Source organism: Adiantum capillus-veneris, chromosome 15, assembly GCF_014529385.1.
Source record: "Adiantum capillus-veneris isolate H3 chromosome 15, ASM1452938v2, whole genome shotgun sequence".
Taxonomy (NCBI): Eukaryota; Viridiplantae; Streptophyta; class Polypodiopsida; order Polypodiales; family Pteridaceae; genus Adiantum; species Adiantum capillus-veneris.
This window is the reverse complement of record NC_140945.1, coordinates 90,364,776-90,385,546: the sequence shown is the minus strand read 5'-3', so window position 1 is coordinate 90,385,546 and position 20,771 is coordinate 90,364,776. Positions and strand designations below refer to the sequence as shown.

At 46.4% G+C, this 20,771-nt stretch overlaps 1 protein-coding gene and 1 pseudogene across 3 annotated transcripts in view; one reads left to right on the top strand and one right to left on the bottom strand.

Moving 5' to 3' along the window:
- Positions 1-20,771, top strand: part of LOC147441044 (callose synthase 3-like) — a 154,923-nt gene that overhangs the window by 98,580 nt on the left and 35,572 nt on the right. The gene's annotated exons all lie outside the window — the stretch shown is intronic.
- Positions 14,435-16,633, bottom strand: LOC147441045 (uncharacterized; annotated as a pseudogene).

Below are 20,771 nucleotides of genomic sequence, written 5' to 3'. Positions count from 1 at the left end.
TAAAGAATCATATCTAAAAAAGTTGACGTATTTTATTTTTGATTTTGAAAAATACGTCTAGTACGCGTATTGTACACCGCGTATTAAACGTCCCGTCCCGTACCGTGGTTGCTATGACCACATCGAAAGCCTTTGTAATGTCTACTTGCATTACGAGAATATCCTGTCGGGTATACTTGGCATATTCCATTCCAGTTAATATATTAGCCAAATTATCCAAAATCTGGCGACGAGGAATGATGGCATATTGCACGGAATGGATACCAGCCATAAGAGGTTCCTTGATACGATTCACAATGATTTTAGCCAAGATTTTATATATAATCGGTGATGGGAGTTTTTTGGTTTGAAGTTTACGAGCCCATGTATCTATGGTGTGCTTGCTTTCTCCATTTTTGAGTGTGCTATGGTTGCTTGTACAGTGCTGAGCAATGCGAATTTTTGATGTGTGCTCTTGGCTATGTTCTACAACTCGTCATTTGACCAGGTTTGCAAGAGTCCAGTGGTGTTAAAGTTGAGCATGAATGCTCAACAAGAGGGTTGGGCAAAGATGATCGATTCGAGATTGTTCTCAGGGAGTGCATTTGAGAGCAAGGCACTCCCAGGGTCAGCCACTTCCGTGCTGACTGTGCAAGTGTTAAAGTAGGTAGTTGCAGGTGTTTGAGTGGATATGTTTGTGATCCCGAACTGGCAGAGAGGCCAAGCTATAGAGGTGTTTTGCTCCGGCTTGCTTTTGGAGCAAAACACCTCTATAGCTTGGCCTCTCTGCCAGTTCGGGATTACAAACCTATCCACTCAAAACACCTGCAACTACCACTTTAAAGATTGTATCGAGCTGTCAACCCAAGCCCTCGGCCATGGGGGCTACAAGAAACACCACTTATTCCTAGTGCATCTTCTGTCCGGTAGCAGTACATGTAAGAACATGGCTATTTTTTTGCTTAACCTAGGAGCATTTTGAAACTGAAAACGAACATATGTATACAAATGTTAAACCCAAGTGCTTGAAGCCAGATGTTTGATGCCGCATCCTTCTGATATGGGGAGCTTTCCTGATGCATTGAGGTCGACTCGACTCTTTAACTTGGCACAATGGGTTGCCACCGGGACCAATATTATGGCGAACTGCTTATTGATTACACCCTTGTCTCATGTATTGTTGATGACGATCGAATCTTGACCTGTCCTTGACAAGCACCACACCTGATAGTCAACTCTGCCGCTTCCTCACTTATCCTGATTTTCAGCACTCCCCCTTCAAGCTTGCCGCCCCGCTTTGTTCCTGGCTCCACTCCACAGCTCGCAGCTCGCCTTGAGCCTTTGCTACTCGTCCCCCTTTTCTTTGATCTCTGGGCAAGCTCGCTTCAATTGGAACCTTGACACAGATGAATTCTATTAAAAGAGTTCTCGGTTTGTCATCCTGCTGACGACAATCCAATTCCTTACAGATAGCATCCCCTTTGACGTAGCATTTTTATCGTATTGCTTGCGTCTTATGCCGCTTTCAATTTGTGCGACAACACCCTCTAATCAATTGCTCGTCTTGGCGGCCTTCAACGCTCAACACTCCGTCCAACGCTCCCTATGCACTGGCGCTCCTCTTTACCACCATTCAACCACTCACGGACAGCAGCTCTCCGAACCTGTAGGTGCCACCCTCTGTAAAAGGCAGGTCTACACACCTGGAGAAGGCATCCTGCTATTCTCTCAGGCACTCGACACTTCTTGGTTTTGTACACGGCACCCCTCAACACCCTTAAAATCAGCTCTCTCTCCTCTTGTAGTGCGCGGTGCTACTCTCTGATCCTGCTTCGTACGGTCCCTGTATAGCAGGTCACGACCTTCATCTCCTTGCTTCCCTGGTTTCGGCCTTGGGGCCCTCGGCTTCCAGATGGCGCACCCCTTTCTGAATCTGTGCTCTCAGTGCTCCCCGTTTACATAACCGCCCGCATGATCCAAACTGACAGCGCCCTCTCCGTTGCAGTGCTTGTCTCCCCCCTCAATGAGCTGCCTGCAAAACTGATGGCGTTCTTGAGCCTTCTTTCCCTCACCGCGTGCTGGTGGCTTTGAGAGCCCCGAAGCCCATGCTCGCCCTCTTCCTCTGCACCAGCTCTTTGGCACTACTTCCCGTTGGCGGCGGCTCCAAGTGAAAGCCGACGCGTGTAATGATTGCCGACCAATTTTTTAAGACAGTATTTACCTTTAAAAAAAACAAAACCAGAGCTCATTCTCACCGTGGAAGTCAAGTTGATTTTAGCCAAACTCCAGCTCGATAGGATGTATCACATCCGGAATAGCCACTCGTCACCACCTTCTTGTGCAAAGAATTCTGACCTCTTTAAATCGTAGGGTGAGTATCACGAGCGGTATCACTTCTTTTGAGTGATTAAGACCGACACCTTCAAGAGTTACTGCTCCAGCACTTTTTTTGCAGTAATGACACCGTACCCCTCGAGATAGCTCTCTTTTTCACCCACTTCTTTGATTTTACTGCTCCAGCACTTTTTTTGCAGTAATGACACCTTACCCCTCAAGATTGCTCTCTTTTTCACCCACTTCTTTGATTTGCATCTACTTGATATCCACGTTTGCCTTGCTAGCCGAAGGTTGCCCTACATGACGGTTGATTTTAAGCTTCAAAACATGTCAATCTCGGACCAGAAAGGTTCCGATGAGCTCAACCTGCAAAGCTGCCACTCAGATAGGCCTCAAACCTGCTTTAACACTTGCACAGTCATCACGGAAGTGGCCGACCTTGAGATTGCCTTGCTCTCAAGTGCACTCCTTGAGAATAATCTCGAATCGATCATCTTTGCCCTACCCTCTTGTTGAGCATGCATGCTTAACTTTAACACTACTGGACTCTTGCAAACCTGGTCAAATGGCTAGTTGTAGACCATAGCCAAGAGCACACATCAAAAATTGGCATTGCTCAAGACTGTTCAAGCAACCATAGCATACTCAAAAATGGAAAAAGCGAGCACACCATATATACATGGGCTGGTAAACTTCAAACCAAGAAACTCCTATCAACGGCATAAGAGAAATCAGCCGCCAATGCTTGAACTGCTCACAAAGCGCTTGTTTAGGCAGCAAGTTCAACAAACCCTCTTTTCAAAACATTGGCAAATCCTGTTTCGTCCACGCAATGTTCATCATATAAAGTAATGGTTCTCTCAGAGGCTCCCGGAAAGAGAGAAAAAATTCCACAGTGAGCCCATCCCAACCAGGCGAACGCCATCTTCCAAGAGCAAGCAATGCTGAGTGCAATTCATTCTCGGTAAAATCCGCCTCCATGGCCAAAGCATCCTGAGGCAGGACAATTGAATGCACTGTAGATAACAAAAGTTGGCGTGCATGAATATCTTTAGCGGATGCCGCGGGGGGAGCAGCAAACATAACCCGCTTAATAGTTTGAGAGGCCCTTGAATGATGCAAGTGCTTAAAAACTGCTATGATGCACATCCCTTGTTCAGTGGCGTCCTCACCATCACCACGTAATTGAAACATGTAATGATTGCCATAGTCTTGAATTACACTCTGCACACACACAACAAAGCGAACCCAAGATCATAGATCATCTCACGAAATGCTTCGTGTGGAAGATATGCATTGTTGATGTGCAACAAACGTTTCTTAGAAAGAGGTTGATCATAATGTAGTTGCCAAAAGCACAGCAACATCACAATAGGAGCATGATCACATAAAAGTAAAGAATGGTCGATGCTCATTTTGCATACAAACTCATCAAATTGTTGCATGCCGAAGACATCCCACCGATCTAATCTTGCATGATATGCAGAAATATGCAAGAGGGTCCGCAAGTCCAACATCCGTGTACATGCAACGAGTTCTGTCCAAGCCTGCAATTCTATTCTTAGCATGTGCGAATGTCTTCTGGTGCTATCAAATGAAGCTGGCGAATTATTAAAATCACCACAAAGGAGCGCATTGGATAGTCATGGATAAGAAGATATCTGACACCACAAAATAGCTCGTTGTCTTGAGGTCGTATGTGCATAACCACCACCAAATTGATAAAGCTGGCCATTGATCGTGCATTGGACCACCATCCAACGACCCGCTGAATCATTATACGCCAGAACTGGCTGCAACTCATGCCTAACCATAATCAGAACACCTGAAAAACCCAATAAACCAGTATATGCTATCCAGTATCCCACAAAATACGAGCATTGCCCATCATATTCATGTTCACACACTCTCTCTCTCTCTCTCTCTCTCTCTCTCTCTCTCTCTCTCTCTGCCCACCTGTCTCTCTCCTGCGCCACCCTCGCTGCCCACCTGCAGAAACCACGCCACCCTCTCGCTGCCCACCTGCCTCTCTCCTGCGCCCCCCTCGTTGCCCACCTGCCTCTCTCCTGCGCAGCCCTCGCTGCCCACCTGCAGAACCCACGCCACCCTCTCGCTGCCCACCTTGCAGTACCCTCCCCCCCCCGGACAGCCCTGCCCTCAGCCTGCAGTAGCCATACAGTCATGGCCATCCCGGCATCTGCTGCAACTTACCCAATCCCATAGCAAGTGTTGAACAGAGTCTTCGGAAGGAGAGCAATGAACGCAACATGAGGGGCTGATCCGACGCTTTTACAGAAAAGAACCAATCGGCAACACACCCATCAAGCAACGCCACAGAAGTAGACGTTCCTTAAGAGGCAAATGGGTATTCCAAATGGCAGTAAGGGGTTTCTGCCAGCACCGGGTGGAATGCTGTAGTGGTCATAGGCATTGTAGTGGTCCGCAAGCCACGGATCAGGCAACAAAATGTTGTAAACCCGACGAGCAGAAACTGTATCGAAGTTGACTTGATGCAGTTGCCAATCCATGATACGGCCTCCATTAGCCATAGGTGGAATGGGGAGTAGGTCAGCCAGCATGAGGTGCAATTGCCGCTGGAGAGGTCGATAATGCATGCCTAAACCAAAAGTGCGTGCCATCTCGTCAAAGCGAAGCACATTCCCTTCTGAATTCGCGACATCAGTAACCAAACGCAGCCCACGATGAGAAAGGAAGGAAGCCTGGCGTGGGAAGGTGTCCATTAAAGTCAACGGGAAAGCCTTGCTCGAATGAATGCTTTCCAACCTAAGAGAGTTACCTTTATGGTCGGTGCGACTAGCCCAGGTCAAATGCAAGGTGACCTTTTTCCCGTCTGATAGCCAGGAATATGTCCCTCAAGTTTCCCAGACACAAACTCCCAAAGAGATGAATGCCAATGTCCAAATGCGGAGGTAACCACATGCTCACAAAAGAAAGCAACCATCACTGCCCATGGTTGTCGCTGCTCAACAAGCGTGGGCAAAAGCGATGCTTTGCGAGCAAGAGCATGTTTGTGCAAATCCAAGATGTTAAGGCCACCAAAGCGCTTTGGATTGCGAACCTTGCCCATGGACATCAAGCGCAAACCACGTTTGGTAGCCTTTGTATGCAATAAATGCGACAATATAGCTGACAGCCCAGGTCAAATGCAAGGTGACCTTTTTCCCGTCCGATAGCCAGGAATATGTCCCTCAAGTTTCCCAGACACAAACTCCCAAAGAGATGAATGCCAATGGCCAAATGCGGAGGTAACCACATGCTCACATAAGAAAGCAACCATCATTGCCCATGGTTGTCGCTGCTCAACAAGCATGGGCAAAAGCGATGCTTTTCGAGCAAGAGCATGTTTGTGCAAATCCAAGATGTTAAGGCCACCAAAGCTCTTTGGACTGCAAACCTTGCCCATGGACATCAAGCGCAAACCACGTTTGGTAGCCTTTGTATGCAATAAGTGCGACAATATAGCCGACTGAAGAGAGGTAAGTCTGTGTTGCGGCCAAGGCAACAAGGGCAAATAGAACTGAACATATGCCATCATGATGCTCTTTACAATGCGGAGAGACAATTTCCAATATTGGAGCTTGATATTGAGACGATGCATAACCCAATCAATCTGCTGCATGCCAATAACCTGCCAGCCAACAGGATATCCAAAATGTCGGGTAATTTCATGCGGAGGCACAATCTTTCCAGGCCACAAAAATTGATGACAAGCTTGTGCATGAAGAGTCAAGAGATTAGACTTGTAGAAGTTAACTTTAAGACCAACCGCAAGACCAAATAAGTCCAGCGCATGCATAATTTTGCGCATGTCCTCTAGAGTATTCTTGGGCGTGAACAAGGAGTCATCCGCATAGGCCTGCCCAATAAAATTCTGGCCTAAAGGCAAATGTAATCCATGAAGGCGGCCTTGGGAGATCATGTGATCCAAGTGTAAAAGCAGAGGGTGGGTAGCAATGGCAAATAACAAGGTACTAAGCGGACAGCCTTGTCGAACTGAGCATCCAAGAGACCAAGAATCTGTCACTTCGCTTGCAAGGATCCCTGAGGTCGTACTGCAAGCGTATAAAAAATACACAATATGCGCTAGCTTTGGGCCAAATCGGAGACATTGCATGACATCCGCAATATATTCCCAAAGGACAATGTCAAAAGCCTTATCTATGTCAACTTGCATCAGTAGCACATCTTGTTGAGTATACTTAGCAAATTCCATACTCACTAGGATATTGGCCAGATGGTCCATTATTTGGTGACGGGGGATGAATCTGTACTGCGCCTGATGAAGACTTGCAAAAAGATAATCTTTGATACAAAGTACTATCATTTTGGCCAAAATCTTATAAATGACGGGCATAAGTGTAATAGGCCGCCAATGCAAAAAATGCTTGCAGAGTTTGCGTTTAGGTAGCAATACAAGAAGACCCTCTCTCCAAGATTCTGACAGATGTTAAGTGTCCCAAGCGGAATTCATCATGAGAAGCAGGGGCTCCTTGAGAGAATCCCAGAACGAGATGAAGAATTCAACTGTGAGAACATCCTAGCCAGGTGAAGGCCATCTACCAAGAGCAAGCAAGGCAAAGTGTAACTCATCCAACGTAAATGTAGCCTCAAGGCAATTAGCAGCCTCTAGTGAAAGGATTGGTTGCACTCGAGATAACAAAAATTGCCGCGCTCGGTGAGCCTCACCAAAGGCGGAGGGAGGAGCAGCAAACACAGAACTGTAGTGAGAAACCATAGCATGAGCAAGCTCCTGTTTGGTAGAAGTCCAAGAGCCTGAGGGGAGCCTGACCTGGTTAATACTTTGGGTTTGTCTAGTATGATGCAGGTGTTTGAAGAATTGCTTAGAGGCACACCCTTTATCCGTAAGAGCCCGAGAGCGCGAGTTTGCCATTGATCAGTTTTACGCTGATCATTCTGACATAGGCATAGACGAGCTTGAGAAAGAGCGGCCTCTTGTGAAGCCGATAAGGGTCTAGAATCAGCCAAGTCTTGAAGACTTTGGCAAACCAACTTTACCTCATGAACATCCCCGCGTACTTGACGCATGTATTGCTTACCGTAATCGTGAATAACGCATTGGAGACGCATGACAAAACGATACCATGCAGTATCCGGGTCATAAGCATGTGATCACAAAGTGGAGAAATGACCTCCTTAACCATATCTCGAAAGCGGTCATGAGAAAGGTAAGCATCTGCAGAAGACGCTTCCGAGGAAGAGGCTGATCACACGTTGGCGGGCCGAATTGCAAAGTCAAAATAATAGGAGCATGATCAGATAACATCAATGTATGATCAATTCTCATCTCACAGACAAAGTCATCATACTTATGTGAATTCATTAAATGCCAGCGGTCCAATCGTGCACGGTAAGAAGAGCGCACATTATGATGAAAAGTGAAGCCCGAAACATCAGGATGTAAACATGCCCACAGATCTTGCATGTACATAGAAGTACTAAGGTTATCCCAAGCTTGCCTCTCAGCTCGTAGCATATGAGAATGACCAGTAGTATTGGAAGAGATATTCGGTGCATTATTGAAATCCCCACAAAGTAATGCACATTTCGAGGTCCATGAGAAAGAGCTAATATCTTGCCACAAGACAGCCCTATGCCCAGATATCGTATGCGCATAAACGCCACCCACCTTATACACTTGATCGTGCAACGTACATTGTATCAGCATCCATCAATTACCCGGATCATTGTCAGCAAGAACCGGCTGTAGTTTATGACGAGCTAGCACTAGAACACCCGAAAAGCCAGCCAAGCCAGCATAAGCTATCCAATAACCCGCAAAATAAGAGCATTGTCTTGCAAAATCAGGTTGATTATGTTCTTGTAAAACCGCAACATCTGCCTTACATGTATGTATAAAGTGCCAGGTTAGCTTCCGCTTGTCAGGGTTGCATAAGCCTCACACATTATATGAGATGCATACTATACTCCTATTCATCACACCACATATGTACAAAGGGTGAAGAGAGGAGCAGCTAGGTCGACATGCCCATAGACACGTCTTCATCCATTCTGTGCAAAGGGGAAGTTAAAGGCTCACTTGGCCTAGGATGCGGATCCGAGCCAGAAGCTTCACCTGTAACCACATCTTTATAGGAGGGAACTACTTTATCCCATGTGGCTGCCAAACATTTATTGTCATTACAAGGAAGTTTGCGTTGACCCACAATCTTCGGTTACGGTACATAATTACGTGAAGAAGCCAGAGTTCGAAGTTTAGCAGGTTTCTTAGGGACCATCCATGCATGAGTATTGATAGCTTTCCCTTTATCTTTCTCTTTTGATATAGTGGCGATAGTCGTAGATTGCTTCCCCTTCCCTTTATTTGCCAATGAAGGTGTTGTAGCAACTGCCGTTCCAAGAGATCTATGCGCAGGTGGCGATTTTGCAAGCGGGATGGATTGCGAGGTTGGAACCGTTGAAGGAGGAGGTTGTAAATTCAGCTCAAGGGCATTTGGACTACATATGTATGAACTTATCACAACGAAAGCATGAATTGGCAAATTTACCCCATTTCAGTTTAAAAGGTCTTCTGCCCACCAAAGGATCCCCTGAATTTACATAAATACAAGTAGGCATGGGCATATGTGTATCCCATAAGATGCAGAAATGATTTGTGTTTGCATCTAATTTCGGGGGACAAATGACCGTTCCCAGTTGCGAGGCTAACAACAAGAGAAAATGGCGCCATGTTCGAGGAAAATTCTCCACCTCGACCCACACGGGGCATTTATAACGAATCAAACTCTGAGAAGCTCTGGTGAGGGCCCAAGGCAAAACATGAATCATTTGGGTATTAAAAAATAAAGGGGACATTTCAAGAAGAGTGTCTCTGGCTTCAGAGTCGCTCAACAAAACTTCGTAGAATCCTCGCGCTCCAAAGTAAACACCTCTGACTGCTTCACGTTTGAGAAGAGAATCCACCCACTGTCCCACATCTTGAACAGTAGGCATCTTGCTGGGAAAAAAAGGATTAGTGCATTAAGAGCATATTGTACGACAGGATCCATCAGCTCTTGCACGGGAATAAGCACTTCTTTATCAGCAGTCTGACCATCCCAAGCTTTGCGAGCATAGTCAAAATCCTCCCTCAAACATTCTTTGATGATGGACATAGCATCCTCTGTAGACGTCTCCATCTCTTTCCGATGCTTATAAGTGTAGATGTCAACTGTCATGACGCCGATCAAGACGGGAGAATCATTGCCCGCACCCTGGAAACCCTAATGAGCTATAGTCCGATGGCAACCGCTGACACTCTCTCTCACGTTGCGGACTCTCTGTCTGGCTCGCTGTTGTTGATGCTTTGTCTGACGCTGCTGCAGAATCTCTTTCTGACGTTGCTGCAAAATTTTTGTCTGACGCTGCTGCTGCTTCTTTCCAGCTTGCAGCTGCTCCTAGCCTGTCTGCACACCAGCGCACTCACACACCAACACATCAAAACCACACACCACGTGAAACACACAAATATGTATTTTAGTATTGATGGGACTGTAGCAGGGCTACAGTGTCACTTCACAGCACAGGCAGTTGGACAGTTAGCTACAGTTGGTCTGGTTCACATTGGACGGACCCTTTGGGCTGGGAGTGACACGTGGCAGGGTACCTACGGGGGTCTAGTGGACATCGTGGCCAGGTCACCACCACCACTCAGTTTGGAGATAGACTTAGCTGGCTGGACATTTATGGGCCGTTGGTGGCTCTTGTGGTTGTACATATGAGTAGTCGTTTTGGGCAGTTCGATCCTATCTTGTACGTAGTCATCTAGAGAGGGTCTTACACAGAGCACTGTTTCACCATCCATGCACATCTGAGCCTCGACACCCCATTTGTACCTGTGAGTTCTGGGTTAGAGCTGAGTGTGCTGCCACGCCAGAGTCTGTACATGGTTCTTTGAGCTAGTCGAGTCCACATGTTCTGGTCCACTGTTGTGTCTTTGTTATCCATTGTTTCTGTGTTTCATTCTGTTTGAGAGAGTTTCCATTTGTTTGAGTGAGATTGTCACGCACATTGCACTGAGGGGCACCCACACTGTAGAGAGCACGACACATTATCCACGCTACAGGTGCTCTCATTTTGGCGAGCAGGATGGGATCTCAACTGAAATCTCACTCTGTGAGGTGCAAATCTTGAAGCTGGTTAGGTTGATCTAGCTTCGCCTGCCTTCTTCGCCGACCTTGCCTTGCAATGTTCCCCTCTCACTTGGTCCATTAGTTCTTAGTCTAGTCCTTTCTCGCCCTGGTCCAACTTATCCTCGTCCCTGGTCTAGACCTCCTCGACCCTGGTCTAGACTTCCTCGTCCCTGGTCTCGTCCTTGGTCCAGCCGAGTCTAGTCATTTACCTGGATGGTTTGGTGGAGTCTAGACCTGCCACAAGTTTCTTACCCAAACTTGGTTGGACTGGTGGTCACTGCATGACACATACAAGGAGGTCAGTTAAGTGTCAAAGCCCACTACTGAGCCCTCTGAAGTACTATCACACAAGACGACCTTTGACACCTTATAGAAATCCTTCAACCTCATCACCTATACCTCCACATATCACATCACCCATTCCTTCATCAGGTTTCCCATCTTCCTGATCACCTTCTCCAAAAAAGCTCTCACCCATTCCTTCGTCATCAGGTTCCCCATCTTTGCGATCACCTTCTCCAGAAAAGCTCTCTCCTATTCTGCTACAGCAAGCTATTGTGGAACAAACTCAGCAAGGAATCATGGAGCCATTAGCTAGTGTTTTGGCCAAGGTGAACATCAAGTTCCCTACCTGCAAAGGGCTTTCTTCAGAAGATGCTGACGACCATGTAAGAAGATTTTTATCTCTCTGTAGGGGACGTGGGTTGAACAGAGAAGATGCTTACTTGGTACTATTGCCATCCACCCTAGATGGCCTAGCACATAGGTGGTACAGTCAATTTGTAAAGAACCATTTTGCAACTTGGGCAGCCTTAAGACAGCAGTTTTGTGTAGCTTTCAGGCCGGGTGACTACCAAGAGAAGGTGTTGGATGAGTTGGCCAACATGGTGCTCAAGCCTGAGGAGACTTTTGCGGAGCTTATGACTAAAACTAAGTCACTGGTGGCCAAGCTTCCCCAACAACGCGGTGAATTCATGGTTAAAAAGTGGGTGGAGAAGGCGCTTCCCAAAACTTCTCAGCAAAAACTCCGAGAGAGTCTCTGACCCGACGCCACTCTCGACGAGTTCATCGCAGCTGCTACTAGAATAGAGGGGGCTAGGAAGCTCTTCAACAACAACTCCTCAAATAGATACTCCCTCTGTGTTCCTCGAAGGTAGTCCTACTGATCCTTTAACTTCTTTACGCAGGGAATTGGAAGCCCTAAAGCTTCAACGAGCTCTTCAAGAGGAGAGGTCCTTCTCTCTTAGACAAGAGAAGCCTACACATAATGAGGCATTGGAATAGATTAAGCGCGAGTTAGAAGAGCTCAAGTGTCAGCAAGAGAGTAAGGCTATGGTTTGGTGTAGCTCATGCCGCTTTTCAGGGCACCCCCCACAGGAATGCTCCCTTCGGGTTTACTGCCATTTCTGTGAAAAATCTGGACATGAGGATAAGGATTGTTATTACCTCAAGGGATTGCGACAAATACAACAAAATCTTGGTCCTGCTCTCCAACAAGGGCTAGCACCTGCATCCAACATGGTCTCACCCTACGGCCATCAAAACCAGTTGCCTCCTCTGCTGACAACACCCCCTATGCAGCAAGGTATGCACAACAACTTTGCACCCCACAACAACTTGTTGTGATGGAGTTGCTGGAGCACATCGGCATGGCTGTGTTACTCGACGTCCTCAGTACACTACAAGACATGCGCTACCATCTGCTCAGCAGCAGGTGGATGGTCATTTCTTAGGAAACACACTTACTGACAGGAGAGCTCGCGTACAGCAAGGCCCCACAATCGATTTGATGGCCCCACCTCGAGAGGCTGATCCTTCGGATGGAGTAGTGGCCACCACTCTATCTCTTGGATGACAGATCCAGGAACTCACCATTGTACATATTAGTAGTTTTCTTTCACAGTTTTAGTCTTCCTCTCACCGAGACGGTGAGCGGTCTTGTGGCGGGCAACCTGTAGCAGGGCTACAGTGTCACTTCACATGACAAGCAGTTGGACAGTTAGCTATAGTTGGTCTGGTTCACACTGGACGGACCCTTTGGGCTGGGAGTGACACGTGGCAGGGTACCTACGGTGGTCTAGTGGACATCGTGGCCAGGTCACCACCACCACTCAGTTTGGAGATAGACTTAGCTGGCTGGACATTTATGGGCCGTTGGTGGCTCTTATGGTTGTACATATGAGTAGTCGTTTTGGGCAGTTCGATTCTATCTTGTACGTAGTCGTCTAGAGAGGGTCTTACACAGAGCACTGTTTCACCATCCCTGCACATCTGAGCCTCGACACCCCATTTGTACCTGTGAGTTCTGGGTTGGAGCTGAGTGTGCTGCCACGCCAGAGTCTGTACATGGTTCTTTGAGCTAGTCGAGTCCACATGTTCTGGTCCACTGTTGTGTCTTTGTTATCCATTGTTTCTGTGTTTCATTCTGTTTGAGAGAGTTTCCATTTGTTTGAGTGAGATTGTCACGCACATTGCACTGAGGGGCACCCACACTGTAGAGAGCACGACACATTATCCGCGCTATAGGGACTCGTCAAAATGACGAAACCCCATTAAGAATATCCTATTACTATCTTAGCTATGAACCTTAGAGGTAGTGAATCTCATAATTCTGAAGGGAGAGGTCGTATAAGTCAAAACCAAAGTGAACTGATTGATATAAAAAAATGCTTTGTCTTCATAGACGAGGAAGAGGGAGAAGCAACATGAATTCCGGACGGAGAAACAATAGAAGGCGGCGGTTTCAACAAAGGCTCTCTGCATTTAAATTGCATATGTCCAAATTTACCACAACAAAAACATGCACTTGCAAATTTCCCCCATTTGAGTTTGAAAGGCCTTTTGCCTACCAAAGGATCTCCAAAATTGACCATGATTCGAATAGGTGTAGGTTTATCTATTTTCCAAAACACACAGAATGGATTGGAAATGGTATCCAAGTTGAGGGGACATATCACTTTGCCTAACTAAGGAGCCAAAAGTGGTAGAAAGTGCTTTTGTGGGTGAAAATCTCATTATTACGCGTGTCAGTGCAACCACAGGAATGAGATGGGGTCCTTAGAACAGTAACCCTAAGGCCTGAACTATTTGTACGGCCTTAGGATAAGTCAAATAAAATATTTTAAATGGTTTATGCTGGACCAAATGGCCGGACAAGTACGAACAGGTAATGCCAGAGCAACGTCGGTACGACATTGTGCTGGGGAGCAACTAACTTTTGACTAGTAGCATCTGTGTGAGGTAACATTTCACTAGTAGCATCTGTGTGTGCAGTTGTGAGTTAATTTGCACATTTTATTAATAGCTTAGGGACTCTTAAAATGTGAAAGTTGAATGGCACACTTACTAATGCAAAGTGACTCTCTCACTCTTACTCTCCCCCTCCCTCATTCTCGAGCGCCCCCTCTTCCTGCTCGCTATTTAGGAGCACTCCCTCCCCCTCTTCACGGGTTGGCAGTGCATCTACCCCCTTAAAAGTGAGCGTGCTCTACGCATCGGAGCTCTCAATTGAAGCTAGAGAATCAGCCCTTGTGGTGTATGTGGCATAGTTACATGGGACGGGGTCGGGAAGGAGGACGAGACGACAAAAGTCAAGAAATGGGGACTGGGGAGGAAATGGCAAAAAAAAAAGAGTTTTTTTTGCATTTTTTGACCTACACACATGCCACACACATAGAGCATCACCTTGACCATAAATTTACGCTAAATAGACCAAAGAACACGAGTCATATAGGCGGAAATGTGCTAATAAAACATCGATGATCGATGGATACAAGATGAGAAGTGCATGCCACAAGGAATCAAGAGTCAAAAAGGCTAAAGAACTTAGGACAAGCCTGAGGCCTCAAGGATAACAAAAAGTACAAAGGGCTATGTAGTAGGTAGAGTCGTAGTCTGTAGACTCAACAGTGTAGACTCGAAAGTAGAGTGATCAATGATCATCAAACTCAAGAAGTGCTCGCCTGTTGAATCTCCATATCGTTGTCCTAGTCGCGGTCGTCAGCGACGTACGAGGGCTCGGGAGGCTCGCATTGAGGCTCGAAGTCCTCCTCTAGCTCCTCCAAAAGAGCTTCAGCCATAGATGGATTCTCTTGTGCCATCTCCCACTCAGTAAAGGGATCTGCCTTGTGTGTGACGCTCTTGGCAAGCACCAAATCATTGCCCCTCTGGACCCCAAGGCGATTCCTCTTGTTAGAGGCAATGTGGTTGTACACACTTCATAGTTGCTCCAAGCAACTAGTGGTGCATGCTTGGCTAAGGACACGAACAGCCAAGCGCTGCAAATGTGGGCCATCTCCTCCATAGTCCTCCCACCACAAAACCGAGCCAATCTTGTTGGGATCAAATTGTGCATCTACACATCCATAGCAGCCCTTCTTTCGCCTGTAGTTGAGTAGCTCGTCTCTAATCTTGCGCCTAATGTCACTGCTAGGCTCAAGGCGCTCCAATGCAAGCCGCCATCCTTTGCTCACCTCCTTGTCGGTGTCTTGATGCCTTCCCTGAAACACAGGGTCAAGCACATAAGCTGCCGCATGAAGTGGAGAGTAGTATCCATTCCACCTCGACTCACACAAGCCATGAATCTCCGCATACTGAACATGGTCAGGCACAAGCTTCTCAAGTGCCTCTATCATCCGATCCATGGCTTCGTAGACTTTGCCAATGCATGGTTGCAAGCCATCCACCACTCGAAGTAGGTGTAGAATAGGCTTGACCATGGCATCAAGAGTCTTCACCTCCTCCCACCAGGTGGCGTCCTCGGCCCATTCTCGGCATTTCAATCATGTTGATGTAGACTCCGGCATGGCTTGGAACTCATCACAGAGAAAGAGATCCCTTAAGGCTCCGCCACATGTAGACATGCGGCCTAGCATAAGCCAATTGAATGCAAATCTTGTCTCTGAATATTTGAGCAAGGACAAGTGGCTCCTCTTTGAGAATTCATGGTGCACTTTTTGATGGTTGAGCACAAAGGAGACAATTCGAGAGGCGTCACCAATGGTGGGTGAAATCCATGACAAGTTCCCTATGTCCTTGAGGAGGTTATTTACGCAATGCGCCATGCAAAATGTGACATGGATGCTGGGATACATACCCTCTATGATAGCCCCGACTGCCCTATTTGACGCCTCTTCATCTGCAACCATACAAAGTACATTCTCCGGGCCGGTGATCTGTATGGTGCTTGTCCACTCGGTAGCAAGCATCTCGGCGGCCTTGCCACTATCAGATGCATCATGTGACTGCACAAAGTACATCTCCCCCCCAGAGTAGGCCACCACCCCGTGGATGGACCGCTTCCAGGTGTCGCTCCATCCATCTACAAGGAGAGAGACGCCATGGTCTGCCACAAATCCTTTGCTGCTTGGGCCGCTTGCTCCACGGCAAGCTTCTCTTTGTCAAGGAGGGTGGTGCGAAGCCTCTCCGATGAAGGTGGCTCATAAGAGGAGCCATATTCCCCTATTTTCGTAACCATGGTTCGAAAGTAGGGAGATCTATCCACACAAAATAGAGCTTGTTGTGTTAGTATGGAGGGTGGAGAGTCGAGAAGTTAGAGCCCATTATGAATACAAAATGGAAGATTGCAATGTGCATATGCCAAGGGAAACTCACCATGAAGCATGGAAGGCAATGTGGTTGTGGAAGAAGAATCGGGCAATCGACCTATCCACCTCTTCCTTCAATTTAGGATTCCAATTTTCGTTGAGAGTGTTTTGGCGATGCGGAACGGAAGAGGACGGTGTAGATGCATGGCTCTTGAAGCCTTGAAAGATGTCGTCAAGGTTGGCTTCCCTTTGCTCTCGCGGTGTCGCCGTGGCGGAGGGATGAACGGCAACAAAACGGCCCCTCTTGGCCGCTTCCGCGAGCTCATACACCGTGAGCTTCTGAGGAAGATCCAACCTCTTATCGGGAGTTACTCGAGGGCAGAAGTTCACCTCGTGATCGGGTTCATGAAGAAGATGGGCTCGCACTTTGTTTGAACCACCCATTCTCTTGTATGGGCATAGCTTGCATGTCCATGGTCTTGCACCGCCACCTTTGCCACGCGTGCTAAAGTCGACTTCACCCCACCACGACCACGTTTGCACGGCGGACGTCCTTTGAGAAGAACTGGCTTGAGAAGTGGAGTTGGTTTGAGATGACATGATGGTGGAGGGATTCGAGAGAGTAGAGCTTAGAAGTTAGAGGAAAGCTTGTGTGGAGAGAGAGAGTGGAGGAGAGCCTCAAAGTGGGTAGAAGAGGGAGAGAGTGGAGACCCAAGGGTAGAGTGTAGAGCGTACGGGCCACGGTGTGTAGTCATGCTTGAGCCTTGAGCAATGAGGCTGTGAGTAGAGAGGAGATCTTGAGGGAATAAGAGGCCCAAGGGGGCTTTTATAGCCTCCCAAGGGCCAAACCTCCCGAAAATATGAACGTTGGGTTGCAACTAACCGTTTAAAACGGTCAAAAACCGTTTAAAACGATCAAAAACTGCCTTTTTTAACGCGCCTGAAGCAGCCCGTTCCCGGCCGTTCGGTTTGTGCCCGGTCTGTCCGTCTCCGACCGTCCCCATCCACGGCAACCTTCGACCCGTCCGTCCGGCGAGAATTCCGATTGTCCCAAGGCGGTCCCGTCCGTTCCCGGCCCGGTTACGGCCATAGGGCCCGTCCCCCCCCTTCCCCTGTAACTATGGTATGTGGAGTCTTGGAGCTTCAATCACGTAGAGCAAGGTTTCTCTTGGTCATAGGCTGCGTGGGGGAACATTCATCGCGAAAACGTAGGAGGGAACTCTCTTTCTTTCATGCCTGGCTGTTGCAAATTCTCTTTTTTCAGTCCCTAATCACCTCTATTAGGGTGAATTTCAGCAAAGTACTCATAGAACCTAGTTCTTCTCTACCTACAGTACGCGAACACAAAGTTTGGTGTAATTTCATCGTGAAAAAGGTCTCTTTTTCGGCATTGGAACGTGCTTAGGTAACATTTTCAGGTTATGTGCAAGAAATTACAGCAAGCATGTGTGCGTGCATTTTGTGTGTTTCTCCCTTGTTTTTATTGTAGGAATGATTGTGCATAATGGGACATAGTTAGTGGAAGGCGCTCTTATTTATGAGAGCTTCCGTAGAGTTTTGTGGAAGATAAGAGAGTCTCGTTTACGAGAGCTTTCCAAAATCTCACAGCAGAGGGAAAATCGTTTAAGTATTCAGAGAGTAATTCTCTCACTCTCTCAGTCAAAAGCAGAAAATAAAGAATAGACGACGTGCTTTTGCCCCGTTTCTGTGCTTGTAAAGATTCTCCCTTAGTAATAAAGATATTCTCTTTATGGGGGGGGGGGGGGGGGGGGGGACCAACCCATCTTCTTGTCCCCAATGAAGTGTGAAGCTCTCTCTCTCTCTCTCTCCAATTCTCTTACGTATTTGAGGTACAATTTAAAGTTTACGCGTCCGTATTTTTGTGACAATGGTATCAGAGCAAGGTCATCGCTCTCTTTGTTAAGGGATTCACTACTCTTGGTAGACAGCAGAAATGGAAGGATATGAGATAGAGTTCTCTATCCTTCAACAACAAGTGGGACAGTTGCAAAAAGCTCTTTCCCATCCAGAAGTCCAAAAGATTCTGCATATCCTTGAGAAAGACAAGGAGAAAGTGTTGATGGGGTCGGGAGAAATTCCGCAGAACCCAAAGACGCAAGAACCAAAGAAAGATCCTTTAATTGGAACCTCACGCATGCATGAGAGACTGAGGAAACCTCTAGAACGACATATGCGGTTTAATCCAAAGGTTCAAGAGCACGATCCTCCTGATTCTCGTCAGTTTTCTTTCATGAAGAATATGGGTGACAAAAGTCACGCCAGAAGACATGTTTCTTGACGATCCGTCGCTGCAAGAAGTGCATGCAAGGGAAAGGACTCCTGTCCACAAGGAGTCTAAGCATAGAAAGGAGCACCATAAGAGGAAGCACCACAAGCAGAAAACATTCATGTCAGGTGACCAAGATGTAAAATTAGACACCTACAATGGACGGTGTGACAATGACAAAGCTTTGGCTTTCATCCGCCAATTTGAAGTTGCATTTGCAGAAGGGAACTTTAAAGAAAGATCCAAGCTTCGCCACGTGAGTATGGACTTGAAAGGCACCACGTGCAGTTGGTGGTTAACTCTAATCCTAGAAAAACGCAAACCCCAAGATTGGACTGCTTTCAAGAAGGAGTTCTACGCACAGTTCCCTCCTCCAGACTATGAGGAAGTAGTAAAGAAAGAATGGGATCAACTCTCAGATTTAGAGAACGAAACTGTTCCACTCTATGTGGATAGGTTTTGGGACGTTCTCTTGAAAGTCACCCCATTCAAAAAGATTGAAGATTCGGAGACGATGCACAAGTTTGAAGCAAGATTGCATGAAGCCTTGCAAAAGGCTATGAAGCTTTACCCTCGAGGTAACTTGCACATACTTATGGAATCAGCTCGTGTAGCTGATGGAATACATGACAAGGTACTCCTAGGAAGATGGAGCAAAGCACCTATCATGCCAACCACAAGGCTCTCCATGAATAGCGTACCTCTACGTCTTCTTCTCTATAGAAGAAAAGAACCTCCTGCGATGCAAAAGCAAAGCCAAATCAGCCCAAGAAAGGGAAATATCTCTTGCCTGTTGAATTGAGAACCTACATCAGCGAAGGAGGATGCTTCAAGTGTGAACAAATTGGACATATGAAGGGTGATTGCTCTACCAAAACCCCGCAACCACCTTCTTCCAATGCAATCCCAGATGTATAGGGGAATACAACCAAGGATGGAAAAGAAAGAGATCTTCTCAAAGCATGGGGTAGCATCAACAATCAATGCGCTCTTATTCTGTTTGATCTTGGCAGTACACACAATTTCATCTCTACTAAGCTAGCTGGTGAGCGGAATTTACATCCCAACCGTTTTGGAGTTTCTATTCAAACACAATCTGCTTTCAAAGGGCAGAACTCTAGTTCTACTCCAATCATAGGGAAGCTGAATTTAAAGGTCGACAACTACAAAGATCAAGAGTCTTTCTTACTAGCTTCACTTGAAGGGTGTGATGTCAACTTGGGAATGCCTTGGCACTTCAAGATGCATCCCATTCCTGACTATGTTCAGAAAACTTTATCCTTTGATCATGAAGGAAAGCAATATCTTGTACTCGCGGGTGTAGGTGATTGGCGTATCCCCATCGCCAATCACAATGCAATCAAGAAAGTAATGAAAAAGCGTGTTTCAACGTGCTTAATTTTTGCAGAACTCCAGTTCTACTCCAATCATAGGGAAGCTGAATTTAAAGGTCGACAACTACAAAGATCAAGAGTCTTTCTTACTAGCTTCACTTGAAGGGTGTGATGTCAAATTGGGAATGCCTTGGCACTTCAAGATGCATCTCATTCCTGACTATGTTCAGAAAACTTTATCCTTTGATCATGAAGGAAAGAAATATCTTGTACTCGCGGGTGCTGGTGATTGGCGTATCCCCATCGCCAATCACAATGCAATCAAGAAAGTAATGAAAAAGTGTGTTTCAACGTGGTTAATTTTTGCAAGAGAGAGAGAGAGATGTGTTTGCTTCACAAATTTCTTTCTCTCTAGAGAAAAAAAGAATTAAGTTATTAGAAAGTTTTGAAGATTGTTTTGTAGATGAACTTTCAAATGAACTCTCACCTTCTCGACCTGAGGATCATACAATTGATTTGATCCCAGGAGGTTCTCCTCCAAATCAGTCTCGTTCTTGCGTTAGTTTAATGCAGTAAGAGGAAATCCTCAAGAAGGAGTAACGAACTTTTGGAGAAGGGTCTAATAAGGCCTAGTACTTCTCCATATTGTTCACCTGTCTTGCTAGTACAGAAAAAGGATGGCACATTCCGTATGTGCATAGACTACAGATCTTTAAATAAGTTCACAATCAAGAATCGATTCCCAATCCCTCGGATTGATGATATTCTTGATAAGTTACAAGGAGCAAGTGTCTATAGTTGTATAGACTTGAAGAGCGGGTATCATCAAATCCGCATAGCTTCTCAGGATGTGCATAAGACTTCATTTAGAACAATCTTCGGGCTGTATGAATTCTTAGTGATGCCTTTTGGACTCACTAATGCACCAGCCACATTTAACAGAATGATGGATAGAATCTTTGACTTGTATAGAAAATGTACAGGAGTTTTCTTCGATGACGTCTTAATCTTCTCAGAGACGAAAGAACACTATAAGCATCTCTCATTAGTGTTTGAAGAATTACGCAAACACAAATTATTTGTGAATTTTGCTTAGAAGAGTGAGTTCTTTCTAGAA